Genomic DNA, 13,406 nt, shown 5'->3' with positions numbered 1-13,406 from the left:
TGGACATTTTTATACATTAACTGGGTTTTCTAGGACTTTTATGTGCATAATTCAAATTTGAACTACATGCACATGCTCCAGTGCATATAAATTGGTTGAAAAATCAAATCTTTGTCCTTGGGTGCATGCTTAGGTCCCATGCAAGGAATGGGAATGAATTTCAAACACTAGGGCAGTGTTGATTGCTGGCAAAACATTGAGATACTTTGTTTTTAAATTATAGCAAACCCAAAACTCATCTGAAATTCATGAAACTTGGCATGCTATTATGGAATGGCACTCGACATGTTGTGGTATTTTTCGTGTCCATTTTGAGAGAAGAAGCACTCGAATAATAGCCAACAAAGGCATTTTCAAACAAATAGCTGCCACTCTAACCTCGTAAACGTTTGTATAATTCAAATCGTGTGCGTTATGTTAACCATTCATGTGATGCCACGTGTCTTCATTCTAATGGCTATAGGAGGTGCCATGCAGACAGCTGCTTGACTGAACAGGAGGCGTGCGAGTGCAGTTCGGTGCATAGGCTGACCGAGAGGCATGCAAGCTGTCCTCCAATGCGCAGGCTCACCGGGGAGCGTGTGAGCTTTATGCTACGCAAGATCACTGGGAATTGAGCCCTTTGACTTCCATGGCCGCCCGCCTTCCTCTCTATTAATGCCACCCGAGCCGCTGCTTAATACGGGCGGCCTTACTGTTTGCCTCCCATTCCCCTCCGTCCCACAGACCTCCACCAACACAATGCCGCAGAAGGATCATCTGCCACTGGTCTTCAAGTTTGGTGAAGTCGACTACGAGCCGGAGGATATAGAAAATAACGAGGAATGGGGCCTCATGGACATGGCCCAGAACGAGCTAGCCGCGGCTGTTGCTTCCCCCCTCTCGTCCCAACTCCTATCCCCGCGCCCGCGCCAGCGACCATCCCCATAGCATTGACAGGCTGGTCGCCGAGCACTATCATAGAGCTGGAAGCCGTGGGCGTCACCGAGGTCTCCGCGGACCTGCGAGCTCGTGTACATGCCAGTGCCAGCGCCATCGCCCGTGCCCGTGCCCGTGCGCGTGCGAGCCCCACCACCCATCGCGGTGCCGGTCCCCATGCGTTTGGTTGCATCCATCGCGCCCGTTCCCGTGCGCACGCCCCCTCAGCGGCATGGGACGCCGCCGTCGACCATTGCCTCTCAGCGCCGCCAGTTGCCGTCGGCCCACGCCCCGCCCGTCGATCGCGCAACGACATGTTATTTGATTTATAAGTGGAGATCATTCTGAGCTACCTTGAAGACTTCAACAACGGCGTCCCGGAGGACGAAAACAACAAGGACGGCACGACACACCGCCTCCTCCACTGCCGAAAATAGTTTTTTTCTTGGGTTTAATATTGTATCTCGATGGCAAAATTTTTAGGTAGAACACCCGTATGCAAACCAACAGCTTCCCCAAGAAGCCAAGGGAAAATGTGCCGAGCAGGATTTGTGCAGCTGTTGATCGTAAACTTTTTAGATAGAACACCCGTATGCAAAGCGAGAGCATGATTTCTGCATCTCTTCAACGCAAACGATTGTTTTGGATGACCCCTGTGCAACCACTTACAAACAATTTGGTAAGATTTGCATCTGTCATATTAGGTATGTTGCCATTTGTCAAACTTGAAAGATTGACATTTGTTGATCTAGTAACATTGCCATTTGTCAACCTTGTAACACTGCGATTTTGTCAAAATATGCAGCTAAAAACCACTAGCACTATCTAATTTTTGCAACTAAAATTTAGTAATTAAGCATAGATTTGATTCATAGATTAAGCAGTTGTGCTTGATTTATACAAACAGTTCAATTCGACAGCTGAACTGACCAAACTTTTCCTTAATTGTTGCCAACCATGTACTGAAATAGCTAGTTCTACTTTATATACTAGGTAATTTTAAGTACGTTGTATAGTTCCACCACATCTATAGTCAGATGAACTGAACAAAATAGCCCCTAAATACTACTACTACTATGGAGGGGCTTTGTACTACTTCCAGCAGCCTCTCCTCTGATGAGCGTGCTCAGTAAGAGGCTGAGGAGGAGGAGCCTACCGACGAGCTGGACAAATGCAATACGGTGCCTGCCGCTGCTGCACGTTCGGCGATGCTCGTCGGCTCGAACGCCCACTGCCGCTCCAGACGATCCCTCTCGAAGCGGTGGTTCTCCTCATAGGTCTCTTGATTCCTCGCCTCTGAGGTGGCATGTGCCGCGGCCATGCCGGCGGTAAGGCTCTTTGGATGATCGACGAGGCGCTCCTCCTCCTCCCGCAGGAACTCGGTGTAGCGTGCAAGGTCGCTGACGCACGTGTCGGCATCCACCTCCGCCTCCCACCTTCGGGCGGTGGTGGCGGAGCGGGTGATGACCCCGACGGTCGATGGTGGGCTGGCGGCCAGGGCGGCTGATGATAGGGTGGCGACCACGACCACCACCTCCTCCCTTCGGGCCGCGGTGGCGGAGCGAGTGATGGCCATGGTGGCCGGCAGTGGGGTGGTGGCCACGACGGACACCTGCCGCCTTCGGGCCGCGGCGGTGGAGCGGGCGATGGCCCTGGCTTTTGACGGTGGTGCGGCGGTAACGGCGGCTGGCAACAGCTGCCGATGGGCACCGGCGGTGGAGCGTGTGGTGGGTGTTCCATGCAAACCCAAAAGGGAAGCCACGCGCACTACACTACGCCGGGGACTGCGCCGCCGCCATGGTGTAGCCTCCCAGCTGGAGCTGTCATCTGATGACAGCGGAGTGGCTGAGCGACCACGACGGACCGGTGCCATTGGTGATTGTGGGAGAAGCATACGAGATAAGCTACAGGGAGGGAGGGGAAATGCGATGCAGGACTCACCTGCCGTGAGGTTTTTATAGCAGACCGGTAAGCATTGGGATCTTGGGGGATTACACCCAGTCGGGCGGGAAGCTTGCGCGGGAAGGGCTCATTGACGATTCATTGGCGCCACCGTTTGGCCAAAATAATGCTCCCGCGCGCTGTGCAAGCTTGCGCTGTAAGCCGTCTGCGGCAGCGGGGCGACTAGACATGCGAGAGGATGACGAAAGGCTACATACACATACGGTTAATAAAAAACGTTTGCGATTGAATTACCTACTATACACCCGTCCTGGTTTATAAGTAGGATTTAACTAATAAAATACGAATGCATGTCGCCAAAGATTATATAGTTGGATTCGTATTTGAACATAGTTTCCAATTATATAATTTTTATAACATGCATTAACATTTTGTTGGTTAAATTTGAGGGAAAACTATGGCACATAATATAAAGGGGACTATAGACCAAGACGAAGGTAGTAGCACACGGCCGCTCTCTATGAAGCAATGCAAGTGTCGGCCGGCTTGTAGGCGACCATTTCCTGCGTGTTCAACTGCTGTATGTGTGTGGTTGCCTGCGGTTGAGGCGGACGCGGCACGCTCTGCTCGCGTCCCACCGCGCGCGCTCTGCCCTCTCGCGTCCCTCCGTGTGCTCTGCCCTCGTCCCTCCATGTGTGCTGCCAGTGTTTGGGGTTGGCGCAGGATCACACACATTCATGTGCATGCGGTTGCGCCGGGCGCGGCTCCACAATGCAGTTACCCGAGCAAAAACTGCCATGCGGACGCGCCGAGAATCCAGGCCGCCCGACCCCCATTTATTCCTATGGCCATTTACCTTCATCTCTCGCATCACACAACACAATAAGCACCTCCACGACGACACATACAGAGAGGACATCCAGCGGTTCCAATGGCGATCCGCGTGGCTCCAATGGCGCTCCCAGCGGCCGCCGACGACAACGGCGGGCAGTTCACCACGCATCACATAGTGGACACCCATGTGAGGGGGAAGGCCCTCTCGGTGGTGTACAAGAAAGATCCGGTGTCAGTGGAGAGCTCCATCCAAACTATGGAGCAGTTCCTTGCCGAGGACAAGTACCAAGTGGTCGGCTTCGACCTCGAGTACACCATCGGTCATGCCGGGCACGATCAGAAGGTTGCTGTCGCCCAGTTGTGCGTGCGACATGACGTCCTCGTCTACCACTACCACCTGGCCACAAGGCCTTGTGAGCATTTCTTCAGTTTTTATCAACAACTCTGACTACAAGTTCGCTGCGGTGGACACCACCAAGGATCTAAAAGCTCTCAAGGTTTCGGGCTTGAAATGCCCGAATCTTGTTAACATCCAGGACCACTACAAGGTCCGGGGAAGTGCCAAGAACAAATTGAACTCCCTGGTTGACCTGGCCTCGGCCATCACCGACCCCTACTACATGAAGATGAAGGATGAGAGCAAGAAGGACAAGGACACCTGGCACAGTGTTGGGGATATAACTATTAGGTATGACCCGCCCAGGAGGGGCCAGGTTATACCTATGAAGACTCTCGAAGCCCAGGATAAAGCTTGAAGATGGCGGTTCAGTTAAAGGCCCAAATCCCAAAGGCGACTTGAGGCCCGTAGAGATAAACCGCCATATGTACATGACTTGTATTGTAAGGCAAGAATAGATAGAGACTGAGCCGGACACTATTTATGAGCCGGACGGGACTCTATGAGCCGCTGGGCGTCGACCTCTGTATATAAAGGGACGACATGGTGCCGGTTCAGGGTAAGGAACATCAGATCAAGAGCTAGGTCAAGCGATTCTGCTCCATGGTAATCAAGACATAAGCAATCCCACTCAAAACTAGATTGTAGGCTTTTACCTTCACCGTAAGGGGCCGAACCAGTATAAACCCCGTGTCATTTGTCCCGATTAACCCCTTTAAGCTTCCTAGTTGCGATGGCTCCACGACTAAGTCCTTTCAATAGGACATCTGACGTGACAATTCCACGATAGTTGGCGCCCACCATGGGGCCAGCGCACGGTGGATTTGAGTTCTTGAAGGGCAGCTTTGAAGGGCTCAAGGGATACGCTGTGGGCCGGATGACCAAGAGTCGTCGCGGCAAGCTCTACATCGATGATGCAGGCTGGTCCCCCGAGGCCGGCTCAATTGAGTACGGGTACCGGGTCCCCTTCGGCGGAATCCACGTCTTCATCGGCAAGATCGGCGAGCCGAGCCCTGAGTCAGACAACTGCACCGACCTCGTCAAGACGGCTCAGCGTGCAAGACCTGCCCGGGCTCAGCCTGCTATGAAGCGTGTCTTCGTGGGATGCATCCACGCAGGGGAACTTTCTGAAGGATCTGTGTCGGCTGGTGAGACGGCCATCTACTCTGATGGTGAGTCGTCCACGGGTGAGACGGATTCCTTGTATCAATTGCAAGACGGCGGGCTTGGGGGCTGTTCCGATGGCAGTAGTATTCCTGACCTCCTTGAGCCGCCGAGCAAAGTTGGGATCTTCATGGCTGGCACGCAACCCATTCAAAACTCTACAATTGCAGTAGCGATAACCTCCGGGTCAGCGGCAGCCGGGGAAGGAGGCCCTATGCGCCCGCCGGCTCAGGTGCTGATGGATCTCATGGATAAGATGACAGCTCTGTTAACCGCCGCGGTCAACCTGGCGGATCAAGCTCAACATGATGCTGAAGTGGCGCAGTTAAAAGAAGATCTAGTGCAGGCTAAGGAAGACCTCGCGGTGGAAGATGTCAGGATGACCACGGAGCGGGCGGCTCTGGACGCTCAGGCTCAGCAGATTCAGTCGTAGGCTTTCCAACTCACGATGGATCAGAACGCATCAAACAAGGTCATGAGGAGAAGGTATTAGAAGAGTCAGTCCCGTCTGCCTCCGGTTTACGATCCTCGAAACCTCTTCCGAACGCCCGGGGCAGGGCCCAGTAACCTGCCGAAGGTAAATCGGGTTGCAACAACCGGGGCTGGGACACCGGTTCAGCCGCGTATGATGGAGCCTCCCCAGATGAATACTGCTCCGCCTTAGTATGTACCAACACCACCGGGTCATTATTCTAACCCTTTGGACAACATGATTGCTGCCGCGGCAGGATTGGCGACTCTCCCGGTGGAGGGCGACTCTCCGACGGCGGTTGGAACTTGCAGGATCAGAGAGCTTCTTTAGACGGCTTTAGCCCAGCAGGAGGCGTACTCATACAGCCGAGACATGATTCATTCAACCCGTCGTCCAAGCTGGAGCCCGAGTTATAGCAGGCACATGGATTCAGCGACTGTTTCAAGCAATGCTCGGAGCCGTGACCAGCCATGCGGGCATGACCCGGCGCGTGATGGAGCTCTTAACTTGGTTGATCAGGACAGAATCTATCAAGAGGCTAAGCGGGCGGCTCAGCAGGCGGCTCAGCGGGTGGCTTACCAGCCTTTTCCGATTTATCCGACGACTTCTATTGAGGCAGGCGTGACCACTAGGACCGGAGGTGTCCCATGTCTGGTGCCGGCTCTGCGTAACGAGCGTTTGCCCAAGGATTTCAAGGGGCCTCGAAAGGTGCCTAATTATACGGCCGACTTACTGCCTGGGGCGTGGATTGAAAGCTATGAGATGGCTATGGAACTACTAGAAGTCAGTGATGCTGCGATGGCCAAGTACTTCACCGTGATGTTGGATGGGACTGTCCGCACTTGGTTGAAGGGGCTGCCGCCTAATTCCATCGGTTCATGGGCAGAGTTAAAAGACCGGTTCATTCAGAACTTGAAAGATACATGCAAGCAACCCATGTCAATTGTGGATTTGACTAATTGCAAGCAAGAGGAGGGTGAGTCCATGACCCATTGGGTGCGTCGGGTCAAAGCCATAATACATTCGTCTGATGAGATGGATGCCGGCTCCGCAGTCTTAATGTTGGAGAAAAATTGTTGTTTTGCACCTCTGAAGATGAAGCTGGGGCGGCTCAAGCATGATTGTAATGACATGGGCCAACTGATGGCGGCTCTAGTCAAATATGCCAATTCTGATAGTACCAAGGATCCCGAGTCTGACGATGAAAAGATAGGGAAGGGAAAGAAGAACGACAACGCCAAGGGTCCTCAGCATAACCCGGCAAATCAAGGAGGTAATAATAAGCATAAGGCTGATGGTAGCTTGGAGTTTGTGGCTAACACCAATGCGCAGGGCAACAATAAACGACGTAAGGGGAGACCACCTCCTCGGTCCGGCGGGTCAAGCCCCACGCTTGAGCAATTACTGAATGGGCCCTGTCCAAGGTACGACACTCCGCAGAAGCCGGCCACTCACCTATGGAAGGACTGTATGATCATGAAGGCTTTCAATAATTCCAACATGTTCGACGGTAATCATGGACAGGGCGGCGGCTCAGGTGGCGGCGGTTTTCATGGCCCGGACGGCGGTTCAAACTCCAATTTTTAAAACTCTCAAGGTAATCAAGGTGGTTATAATCAGCAATCTGGCAAAGGGAGGTCAGCAGCAGCAGCAAGGTGGATATCAGAGTAATCCAAAGCAGCTGAATAGTGCGTAATATCATGTGTTTACCACCAGTTTGTGCAAACGGGATCAGACGCTTCATAAGAGGGTTGTGAATGCTATTGAGCCGACAGTTCCTCGTTATTTGAGATGGTCTGAGCAGCCTATTCTGTGGAGTAGGGAAGATCATCCTCCCCAGGTTGACAATCTGGGTCACTTGGCATTGGTGGTGGCACCACAGGTTGGTGGATACAAGTTCACTAAGGTGCTCATGGATGGAGGCAGTAGCATCAATATCCTCTATTATGAGACCTTTCGTCGCATGGGGTTGACTGATAAAAATCTCAAGACTTCCAACACTGTTTTTCACGGAGTGGTCCCTGGTAAGTCGGCGTACCTAGTGGGTAAGATTGAGCTGGAAGTGGCCTTTGGAGATGATCATGATTCTAGGGCTGAGAAGTTAACTTTTGAGGTGGTCAAAATCAAGAACCCTTATCATGTCCTGTTTGGACGGTCGGCTTATGCCAAGTTCATGGGACAGGCTGTTATGTTTATTTGCAGCTAAAGATGCCGGGTCACAGAGGCACCATCACAGTGCATGTGAGTCAGAAGATAGCCTTGGAATGTGAGGAAGGTGATGCTGCTTACGCTGAATCTGTTTATGCGACAGAGGAATTGAAGTTTTACAAGGACAAGGTTGACCCGGTGGACAGGACGTCTTTGAAGAAACCGACTATAGAGCATGAGTTGGTAATGAAGTTTAAGTCGGCCGATGATACCAAGCTTGTGGATTTTGTTCCAGGCGACTCATCTAAGTAGTTCAATATCAGTGCCAATCTGAATCCCAAATAGGAAAGCGCGCTCATCAAGTTCATCCGTTAGAATCAGGACATCTTTGCGTGGGAACCTTCTGACATGCCAGGTGTACCGAGAGAACTCGCTGAGCACACTCTCAATATTGATCCAAAATTTAAGCCGGTCAAGCAGTTTCTTCGACGGTTCAATGAAGAGAGGCATAAGGCCGTTGGTGAGGAAGTGGCCCGGCTCTTGGCTGCATGGTTCATTATTGAAGTTTTTCATCCGGAGTGGTTAGCTAACCCGGTGCTGGTGCTTAAGAAGAACAACACTTGGAGTATGTGTGTGGATTACACGGATTCGAACAAAGATTGTCCGGCTGATCCCTTCGCTCTCCCTTGTATTGATCAGATCATTGATGCTATGGCGGGTTGTGAGTGCTTGAGCTTTTTGGATGCTTATTGTGGTTATCATCAGATCAAAATGGCAGTTAAGGACCAGGAGAAGAAGGCTTTTATTACTCCATTTGGAGCCTTCTGCTATGTGTCTATGCCTTTTGGGCTTAAGAGTGCCCTAGCAACTTATCAGCGGTGTGTGGAGAACTATCTTCATAATCAGATTGGGCGTAATGTCCATGCTTATGTGGACGATATTGTGGTGAAGTCCAGAGAGAAGGAGACCTTGATAGATGTTCTGAAGGAGACCTTCGATAACCTCCGGGTCTACAAGATGATGCTTAACCCAACCAAGTGTGTTTTTGGTGTACCTGCAAGCAAGCTTTTGGGTTTTCTGGTTTCTAACAGAGGCATTGAGGCTAACCCGGAGAAGATCAAGGCAATCACTTCTTTGGCTAAACCGACATGTATCAATGATGTTTAGTGTTTGGCGGGTCGTATTGCTGCTTTAAGCCGCTTCATAAGCCGGTTAGGTGAGAAAGCCATACCGCTGTATCAGATGATGAAGAATATAGACGACTTCATTTGGAGCGATGCTGCTACTGCTGCCTTTGAAGATTTGAAGAGACAGCTAGCTGAGCTGCCAGTACTTGCTGCTCCCATTGATAAGGAGCCATTATTGTTATATATGGCTGCTAACACGCGTGCCGTCAGTGTAGCCATTGTGGTGGAGCGCAAGGAGGCTGGCAAGGAGCATCCAGTTCATCGGTCGGTTTATTACATCAGTGAGGTACTTATTGAATCCAAGCAAAGGTATCCGCATTGGCAGAAGCTCGTTTATGGGGGTGTTTATGGCAACCCGGAAGCTTAAACAATATTTTCTAGGTCATTCCATCACGGTGGTCAGTTCTGCTCCTTTAGGGGATATCATGCAAAATAGAGAGGCCATAGGATGAGTCGCCAAGTGGGCCATTGAACTTGGGCCTCATGGTTTAAAGTATGTGCCATGCACTGCTACCAAGTCTCAAGCACTGGTGGATTTCATCAACGATTGGACAAAACCGCAGATGCCTGAAGAGAAGCCAGACAAGACATATTGGACTATTCACTTTGATGGGTCCAGGCAATTGGAGGGCTCGAGGGCTGGAGTTGTTTTAGCTTCCCCTCGAGGTGAATTTTTTTGTTACGTGCTACGGTTGATGTTTCCCTGTCCTAACAATGCAGCTGAGTATGAGGCCTTGCTCCATGGTCTTCGGATGGCTAAGGAGATGAGTTTAAGCCGGGTAAGGTGCATTGGCGACTCAGATTTGATGGCTCAACAAGTCTCGGGCAAGTGGGATTCCAAGGATCCTCTCATGGCGGCTTATCGCCGTGAAGTTGATGCCATTGCTGGACATTTAAAGGGTTACCAAGTGGAGCACATTGATTGCAAAAAGAACGAGGCGGCTGATGCTTTAAGCCGGCTGGGGTCTCAGCATAAGCCGGTGCCGCCTAATACTTTCTTGGATATTCTGCATAACCCTTCTGTCAAGTTACCTACAAAGGAAGACTTGGCTGTTCCTGACCCGAAAGCACAATTGGTGGTGGATCTTCACGTCATCCCAGATTGGACAGTACCATACTTGGCTTACATGACCCGGGGCGAGTTGCCTGAGGATGGAACCTTGGCCAGGCAGACAACCCAACGGTCTAAGTCAATGAAAATTGCCAATGGCGAGTTGCATCATCGCTGTGTCACTAGGACATTTCAGCGTTGTGTTTCTCCTGAGGAAGGGCAAGAAATTCTTTGTGAGATTCATGAAGGAGATTGTGGCCATCATGCTAGGTCAAAGTCCCTTGTAGCCAAGGCTTTCCATTATGGATTTTATTTGGCTGACGGCTCATGCTGATGCGGAGGATCTGGTCAGTAAATGTGACGGTTGTCAGAAGTTCTCGAGACGTGCTCCCGTGCCGGCTCAAGAGTTGAGGATGATTCCAATTACTTGGCCGTTTGCAGTCTGGGGGCTTGACATGTTTGGGCCTTTCAAAAGGTCCAAAGATAAAAAGACCCTCCTCTTGGTGGCGGTTAACAAGTTCACAAAGTGGGTTGAGGCAGAGCCAGTTAGTAAGTGTGACGCGGCCACGACAGTTCAATTCATGAAGAAGGTGATATTTCGCTTTGGCTTTCCACATAGCATTATAACTGACAATGGTACTAATCTGTCTAAAGGCGCCATGGAAGAGTTTTGTCAACGTAAGAATATTCGGCTTGATGTTTCATTAGTAGCTCACCCCCAATCCAATGGTCAAGCTGAAAGAGCCAATCAGGAAATCTTGAAAGGCATTAAGCCCCAGCTTTTGGTTCCTTTGCAACGGACGCCGGGTTGTTGGGTTGAGGAGTTACCCTCTGTGGTATGGAGCATCAATACTACCCCCAACAGGTCTACGGGTTACACACCTTTCTTCATGGTCTACGGAGCACAGGCAGTTTTACCTAGTGACATCCGGCATGACTCACCCCGTGTGGCGGCTTACGTTGAAGCTGATAATGAACAAGCTCGTCAGGATGTACTTGACCTGTTAGATGAAAAGCATGACTTGGCAGCAGCCCGCTCGGTGATTTACCAACAGGATCTGTGCCGCTATCACAGCCGCTAGGTTAAATCTAGAACCTTTCAGGAAGGTGATTTGGTGCTCCGGCTCATCCAGGATCAAACTGATGCACACAAGTTATCCCCACCTTGGGAAGGGCCCTTTGTGGTCAACAAGAACTTGAACAACGGGTCATACTACCTTATCGATGTTCGAGAACACAAAGACTCACGTAAGTCAGAGGAAGAAACCCGCCGACCATGGAATATCGCTCATCTTCGGCCTTACTACACTTGTGCCACCGGCTCTCATGATGTACATATTTTTGACGATGTATATATTATGATGAATAATAAAGCAGGGCCTCTGTCCTTTTCATCCTCAATGATCATATGTCTTCATTATCATCTTTTCAAATGACCAAACTGGGGGCTGGTCGTATTCGAATCTAGCTTAACCCTCTTGGTCCGGCTCATGATCGTATTCGAATCTAGACGTTCAAATTCATGATCACTAAGGGGCTTCCTGTTCAAACATAGGTCGTATTCGAACCAAAGAGAACATAGCTGTCGGTACCCTCTTGATCGGCACAATGCCAAGCTCACTAGGGGGCTTCTTGATCGTATTCGAATCATAGCTTAACCCCTTTTGGGTCCGACTTTGATCATATTCGAATCAGAGTCGTTAAAAAACTCTCAAGGTCATTAGGGGGCTTCCTATTCAAACATAGGTCATATTCGAACCAAAGAGAACATAGCTGTCGGTACCCTCTTGATTGGCGCAATGCCAAAGCCACTGGGGGCTACATGATCGTATTAGAATCCTAGCTTAACCCCTTTGGAACGGTTTACTAATCGTATTCGAATCAGAAGCCTCGATTGTTTCTTCCTATTTGGTTTAAGTTTTATTTGAAAATAGCCTTTTTTTTGACTTGAGACTTTTTCTTCAAAGATCTAAGTGTAAGCGTGGTTTAAATTTAACCCGACTTAATTTTGGATTATAAGTCGCCAACATATGAGAATCATCATATCTTTGAAGTGTTTGTTTCCAAAGATTGGGTTGTCACCCTTACTATTTCGGTCACATAAACTGGCTGTACAAATCCGAAGCTCACAGGTATGATATTATAGTTGTGTTTCAAAATTATATTTCACAATAGGCTTATCTGTGACTCTTTTTCCATATTAATGGTTATATATAAAGATATTATGACCCGCCCTGCGGAAAGCCGCCAAGGGATCTTGTGATCTATTTCTGTGTTGTAACGCCCTGGATCCGATGCGCCAGATGTCTGCCAGTTATTCGCTGTCGTTGCCATGTCATTTGCTTGCGTGTTGCATTTTATCATGTCATCATGTGCATTTCATTTTGCATACGTGTTCGTCTCATGCATCCGAGCATTTTCCCTGTTGTCCGTTTTGCAATCCGGCACTCCTATGCCCTCCGGCGTTCCCCTTTCGTCTCTCATTGTGAGCGGGTGTTAAACGTTCTCGGAATGGACTGAGGCTTGTCAAGTGGCCTTGGTATAGCACCGGTAGACCGCCTGTCAAGTTTCGTGCCATTTGGAGTCCGTTTGATACTCCAACGGTTAACCGGGTAACCGCAAAACCCCCTTTCTCTTTGCAGCCAAACACCCCTTCCAAAGTGTCCCAAAACCCATCTAACTCCCCTCCATGCTCTCGGTCGTTCGATCACGATCGTGTGGGCGAAAACCGCTCCTCATTTGGACTCTCCTAGCTCCCTCTACCTACAAATATGTGGCCTCCCCCGAAATTCCCGCAGTCCAAACCCTAGCCAAACTCCTCCGCACCGCCGGACATGTCCATCCGCGCCTGACATGTCTGTCGGACACGTCATTTCGCCCAATCAGGATCTGCCATGTCACCCTGCCGCCCCTCTCCTACAACCGCGCCTCACCACCTCATCCGCGCCGGCCCTCTCTCTGCTCCGCCGCCGCCAGGGCCCGCGGGGCCCAGATCCGACCCGCGGGACCCGAGCCGCCGCCCGCCACCGCCCGTGCGGGCCCGTGTCTCCCGCCTCACCGCGTCCCGTTCCCGACCCCACCGCCGGTTCGACGGTGCCGCTCGCCGCCGCCTCCGCCGAAAACCGCCGCCGCCGCGGGCGCGCCGCCCCGCGCCCAGCCGCGCCTCCCCGGCCTCCCCAGTCGCCGCCGTGCCGCTCTGCCGTCCCTCTCCTCACCCCTCGTCGGAGAGCTCGCCTCGCCTCCATGGCCGCCGGCGCCGCGGGAGCTTCGGCCCGGCCGGATCCGTCCCGGCCGCCCGCGCCCTGTGCCGCCCCGGCCTCCTCCGCTCAGATC

Source organism: Triticum aestivum, chromosome 6B (assembly GCF_018294505.1).
Source record: "Triticum aestivum cultivar Chinese Spring chromosome 6B, IWGSC CS RefSeq v2.1, whole genome shotgun sequence".
Classification (NCBI taxonomy): domain Eukaryota; kingdom Viridiplantae; phylum Streptophyta; class Magnoliopsida; order Poales; family Poaceae; genus Triticum; species Triticum aestivum.
The sequence above is the reverse complement of the archived record's forward strand: the minus strand, read 5'-3'. Positions refer to the sequence as shown.